Source organism: Oenanthe melanoleuca, chromosome 1A (genome assembly GCF_029582105.1).
Source record: "Oenanthe melanoleuca isolate GR-GAL-2019-014 chromosome 1A, OMel1.0, whole genome shotgun sequence".
Taxonomy (NCBI): Eukaryota; Metazoa; Chordata; class Aves; order Passeriformes; family Muscicapidae; genus Oenanthe; species Oenanthe melanoleuca.
This window is the reverse complement of record NC_079334.1, coordinates 45,991,378-45,998,568: the sequence shown is the minus strand read 5'-3', so window position 1 is coordinate 45,998,568 and position 7,191 is coordinate 45,991,378.

Genomic DNA, 7,191 nt, shown 5'->3' with positions numbered 1-7,191 from the left:
GGTGTGGAAGGATAGTGTACAAAGAACAGTCAGTACCCACTTCCTTTTCTCAGCCCAGAGGAACTGGGCCTTCTAGCTCTGTATTTTTGCTTTTTTAACGTTTCAGAATAGATTTGTAATGATTATGATGAGCCTACTGGCAGCTCACAACACATGAATCCCATTGGTCCCTTGTTTAATACACTGGAATGCATTTTGTCTTGTGAGTTTTCCATGAACTTCTATATCATATATGAACTTCCACTCTTTATTTCACTATGAGTGAACTATTTATCTTAACACTCCTGCTTATCTTCCTTTCACAGCCCATTTTATTAACTTTTTTATATTAAGCAAATTCACTTTTTATCTATGATGTTTGTTTTACAGGTAATTCATCCAATTTAAGGTATTTTCTTAGGGACTTCAATTTCATTTTGCCCTTGAAATTAACATCTAATGTGTTTTACATTTTTGAAATAGAAATTAATCTTTATTTGAATTATTAGTCCAGAACTATAACCTACATTCACCATATTTGAATGCTGGTATGGAAATCGTCTGTGACCACATATTATCCTGGACAACTACTGTGATGGAGGACATACATATTTGTGTTGTGGAGATCATGCAGTGGTAAAAAAAGTATTTTTTTTACTTTAATGTTTGACAAAAGTAAGAATTCTACAAACCCCATTCACACAGGGTAATCTATTCCTGCCACTAGACAAGTTCATGAGGTAGTACTGTGTCACTTCATCTGACTTCTCTAAGATGAAAGGAAATAAAATTCTGTCCAGTTCAGCATTTCTTGACTACATTTTTTCTCTGTATATGCTATATACATATATATATATATATATATATATATATATTCATATACACACAGTCTTTTAATGGTACACTTATGAGATGATGAGAAAAGCACCAGTTCTGGACCAAGACTATCAGGAGGTGAGTAAACAAATTCTTGATTTGATGGTTTATTCAACTCATTACTATCTTCACAACTACATTAGGGTAAGAAATTGGACATCCATTTTTGTTTGGCTTTAGAGTTCTTTCTGTATCTCTCTGACAGAATAGGAAAAGCTTCAAAGCACTGGAATTTTATCTGTGAAGATACCAGTACAGCGTGATGGTCACAGCTTCTGTCTTCTGCTGGATAAACTTGAGTAGAATAAGCTCTGAAATTCTCTCTTTTAAAAGTGATTTTATCTCTAAGTAATTTCTGATGTTCTGTTTTGAACTCTTTTGCAAAACATGAAGGGCTGAAAGTGTGTTCTGAAACTGATTTCCTTAGCAAACTCACTCTTCCTTGCTTCCAGTCACTGCACTACCCATGGAAATTTTGAAAGGTCATCATGAAAGGCTGCAGGATTTCAGCCGAAACTCATTGTTCAGTACCTTCATCATCATCTTCAAGTACTTTCAAAGTGTTTGAAATTATTTTTTTTTATATTAAGTAAATTCTGAAAATGTCCTTTCCTTTTTATAGCATGGAAAAACATTTTCTGAGAAGAGATCCATCCTACCAGGTTCAGATTGCTCTAAATAAGAACCTTGCAATGATCTGTATATAATTTACTGTTCCATCACTCCTCAGTAGCTTTTTTTTTTCCTTCATTAATATGTATTAAGCATCAAAGAAGCAATGAGACCCAACAGAACTGGACAGGAAGTTTCAGTGAAAACAACAGAAGATGCTGGACAAAGTGCCCAAAAGAATGGCAATAAGCTGAAAGCTGAGATGGAGTGAAAATACAGAAGTAACAAATGTAGATAAGCTTTAATGACATGGTCGATTCATTTTCTCAGTTTGTTTGCTAATACAACACTTGCAGGTCTCCATCCTGGAAATTTTTAAAAGTGTTCTGCAAATCCCATGAAAATATTTCAAGGGATTATGTAGATTATCATAATGCTGATTCTTTGGACTGTTTCTTTTGCAGGAGTTTAAGTGCAAGTGAAATGCTGTCAATTTTCATGCCACAGAAATCCATGCACATTATAGACATGAATGTATCTCTTACCTTAATACACAATCCAACATCTGTGTTTCTTATTAGCAGAAAAAAATTCTTTCATGAGTTGTTCCCTCAGTCTTATCATAGTTTAAAATGAGAAGCACAGCTCATAGAGTTTATAATGCCTGAAATGAATGTTGCACTGAAAAGAACATGTTGGGACTAGATTTCTTTAGATTAGGCAAGAGAAACTGGGCAGGAGTACACAAACTATATTAAAGGTTAATATATGAAAGGTTATGACAAGAGAATGGTGACTGTTCTACACATCCACGGGGAATAGAACATGGATATATCAGTTTTATTTGCAGAAATGAAAATAAGATTAAATGGGATGTAAGGAAAAAAGCTTTCTGTCTGTTAAGACTCTACTGTAGCACAAGTGAGAACTATCTCTAGTGTTCAAACTCCCTTCATCAGAGGTTTCCAAGAACATGTTTTCAGACACTGTTACAGCTAAGACTGCTGAACTGGAAGTTTCTAGAAGTTTCATCCAATCATGTAATTCTGTGTTTCCACAACACTTGTATGTACATTTTAGGATTAATATCTTTCAGTATTAGTCTTACTTATACAAGTGATAATGCAAAGTAATGTCCAGAAAAGTTGGAAGTTATTATTACTCAGCAACACAATAAATTTTCGTCCCTTCCAAACAATACATAAGGTAGGAGTTCAGTATGAAATAACCTTTTTTCATTTACATGTACAATAAAAATATTATGGTTCAGCTTTCAGACATTATAGAAATTACTATCAGCTTTAAAAGCATGTGATACAAGTAAAAATACTATTTTAACACCAAAAAAACTATTTTCACCACAGATTTTGTAACAAGACTTGCATATGCAATACATGGAACAATTTAAAAATCATTTTGATGCATTATGAATCACCTGTAAAAGAATAAGTAAGTGAGGACATTCTCAATTTCGGTAAATATTTATAGAGCCAAACAATATGAAGTATATGTAACAATCAAATTTCTAGTGAAAATGTGTGCAAGAAGGTTTATTTTGAAAGGAAAATTCCTACTCCCAGTGTCATACCCAATTAAATTCTCCAGGTAATGACCCCATTTGCATAGAGAGCTGAACCCACAAGTGGGAATTTTAATGGGCACAGCACCTGAGTACATTAATTGAGAGTGACACTACTTGAACTAGTTTTGTGCTTACCCCACTGAAAATTCTACTCATATTATTTTTAATGTCAAGCTACAAGTCAAATTTCAAGATGATGGATTTGTTCTTTTTTAAGCATTGAATTTGAATAAAAGGCGGCTTTAATTCTGTTATGCATTGCATAGCTTTAACTAATACGTAGTTCTGATTCTCACCATTGCTTCATTTTTTCAGTGATTGGAATTTAATTTTACTCATTAATTGGCAAATAATTAGATAGAAAATAATGCCTTCTGCAGCTAAATTACTTCTGAATTGCTGTTTAATGTACTTTAACCAGAATATGTGCTACAGTTAAGCTGACATAATAGTTTACTAAAATGTAATTGTGTAAATATGTCTAATTACTCTTTCTGAAGAAACAAGAGTGAATATAAAATTTCAGTCATGGATACCTTAATTTTCTTAAACTTAACCCCGTGAAAGCTTGGTAGTTACAAAATAGATTACTGAGGCAGAGACAGCAATTGTCAAGAGTAGTGGGATCCTTGTAACACATTTCCTTTTATCCTTCACACACTACTTCTAATGACCTTGAAGTTATTGTGGATTCTAAACCACTGCTGTTAGTCTACATTAAATATGTAATCAAGGTGTCTCCTCCTCACATGAAGAAACAGACAAATGCTGTTGCATTTCCTAGGCAGGAAAGAAATACCGCATGTTCAATATAATATATTTATTCTTCCCAGCTTGTTTTTAATTAGTCCTCAGTAACTGAAGGTAGCTCAGAATCAAAAAACTAGCAAATATGTGTGTATATATAATTATATATATGCTACTCTAAAATGTGCTAATTTGAAACTTACATGCTAGTCTTACTCTTGTAAGAAGAACTATTTGGAAGATTGTCAGTTTGCAAAATTTTGCAGAATCCATCTTGATAGAACTTCTGGTGCTTTATTTGAACAAGAAAGACATAATCAATACATTTTCATTTTCAAATATTTCAACACTATTGCGCTTCAGTTATTTAGGTTCTAAGTCCAAAGTTCCAAAGACATCACTTTTACAAGTCTCTTTGACTAGAAGCTACATAGAAAAGATGAAGAAACAACTTATAATGCAACATGTATCTTGGTATTGTGCCAGACTTCCATAATGAAGACCCTTTCAATTCGCTTTGAACCAAAATTTAAAGGCAAAACAAAACCAAACATACTACCTTGCAAAAAAACCTAAGGAAACAAAGGTAGGCACTGTGAATCTGGTGTCTAAAAAAGTAGGATTGTAACATGAAACATATTGGAGTACAGCATATTCACAGCGTGGTCACTTTGTGCAACTTGGAGATGAGACAAATTTCTGAATCCTAGATCACTGATTGAAGAGGAATTGTGTAGTGCTTGGGCACCAATTACATACCCTACTGAGATGATATAAAGAGCCTCAATTAGAGTGGAGTATTTTGTCAGTTAAAATAGCATACGCATACCAGAATAAAAATCAGTAAGGCACTATGACATGTATTAAAGGTATTATACAGTCTTTCATCTTACATTCCATTTTTATGAGTACTGAATGGTAATGTACTAACAATTGTTATAATATGTGTACATAAAATAAGAAAACAAGAAAGTAAGCAGTGTTTTATTAAGGGCGCTGAACTGATAGGAGAATTGGAATTGTTCAGCCTGGAAAAAAGAGCTTTTGGGTGGCCTAACTGCAGCCATATAGTTACCTGAAGGGAGCCTAAAAGGAAAATGGAGAGAAACTATTTACAAGGTCATGTCAATGATAGGACGAGGAAGAACAGGCTTTAAAAGAGGTTTAGATCAGATATTGAGAAGCAATTCCCAATGTGACAGTGATGTGGCACTAGAAGAGGTTGTCAGAGAAGTTGTGGATGCCCCACTGCTGGAAGGGTTTAAGGCCAGGTTGGGTGTGATGCCTGGAAAGGCTGGCCTGGAACAGAGACTAGACAAAGCAAAAGGAGCAAAATAGGTATTTATGGAAAGGATACACTTTGGGCTGTGCAAAAGCCCAGCCGGGGCTACACCCAAGTCAAATCCACGACGGATCACAGTCACGAGTTTTTACACTTTTATAAGTTTTGGTTCATCTATTTATTGGGGTCAATTATCCCACCACAGCCACAGGTAATAAAGTTTCAAATCCCTGGCTTGCCCCCTTTCCTTTGCATTTGTTTTTACTCTTTAGGTCACAGGTGTCCTTGATTCTCTAGATAGGAAGGGATTGTTTTGTCTAACTACCCAGTGAACTTACCAACACCTAATATGAAGTTTCAGAGTTACCCTTTAAGCAGCAGAGAATCTAAAAAGTATAAAAGCCAAAACCCAAGGCATCAGATGGGGCTCTGAGCAACCTGATCTAGTTGAAGTTGTCCCTGCCCTTGGAAAGTGGGTTGGAATCATACGATGCTTAAGGTCTCTCCCAACCCAAGCCATTCTATGAACCTATAATTAAAAACCATAAACATTAGGAACATCTAATCAAATTAAACATCTGCCTGTTTTGCAGAATGACAATTCAGAGAATCTTCTCTTTCCAACTATAGTTGAAATAGCCCATCATAGTAAAGATTTCTAAAGGAGAGAAAACCCATCCTTTTATGACATTAACACCAAATCACTGTTAAATAGCATACGCAAGTGTTTAAGGGTAGGCTAAACGTTTTACAAGCAATCAGCTTCATGTTCAAGTGCACTGAGCACACTCAACAAGTACATCTTGGAAGTGAGTGCAGTGCATTATTTTTACAGAAATTCTTTCAATGTTAAAATTGAGTTAAGGTCTCCCTGCTCTGTTTGGAAGGGCTAAGGGCTGGCAAAAGGTTTGGAAGGTAAGGAACAAACAAGAATAATGTATGTAGGATTCTAGAGCTACCGCTGTCATCATCAACACAAATGTGGAATTTTCCAGTACATGGTGTATGCACGCACAGACTAAGACAAGACACTTGGGAGATATTTCTCTAATGTTTAACTTAAGTTTGGGGCCAAGACTAAGATTTCAGATGCACCATTCATTCTATGATCTGTTGCCTCTCAGAAAGTTAGAAGACAAGAGGGAATAAAAGCTTTATCATGGAGATACATCAATACAACTGGCACTGCTCTCCAAGAACACACATCAAATATTGCAACCATAAGGATAATATGAAAAAAAGGCCTAAGTGTGTGATGAGCTCAGAAAAGTTTCTCATTTAGAATATTATAAAATCAGTTGATTCATCTAAGTCAACACATAGTCAACACTAAGTTCTCAACTAAGAACTAAGACTGAAAGAGAGCCACTATTCAATCCAAAAGCTCCTGAATGTTGCTGATCATTCTTCACAGGAACCATTTTTTTCTAGAAATCTTATGTATTATGTATACTGGCTAAACCAACTAAAATAGGTGTCAAATGATGCTGTTATATGCTATAAATGATGCTAAATTATATCTATGTGTTTATCAGTTCTTTTACTGAAGCAATTATGTTGGTGCACAGTCTCAATACAAGGCTTCATGACACAGAAACACAATTTCTGACAGTTTTATCATCTTTCCTCTGTAATGGCCAGAGAAGCAATTTGTTTTACCCTCTACAGGGATATAGATGTAGAAAAATTAGGGCAAAAGACTGCAGACATGCCGTTTCTGCAGTTTTAAAGTAGTATAAGGATGTTCACAACTACCTTAAGCCAACATGAAAAAAAAATCATAAGTACTAAGAGCTGATTACCCTCTTGGTTCAGCTTGTTTTTAGTAAATGGAAAACTTGCTGTGGATGTATTAAAATAACTCTCATTTTCATAAACTTTAATCATTACTGGAATTTCATCTAATTAATTCAATTTCATCAAGGAATGAATTTTCGCTCTTAATGACAAACTTTTTTACTGCTGGAGGTTCATGCAGGCACATCTAGTGCCTGAGTTGGCTGAAATTCACCTGTAAGATTTCACCCTCTGTGCAAGTCACCCAAAGGCTAACACATTTAGGAATGGTTAAAGCAGAAGAAAAAAAAAAAAAAAAGAAAGAAAAGAGATGACA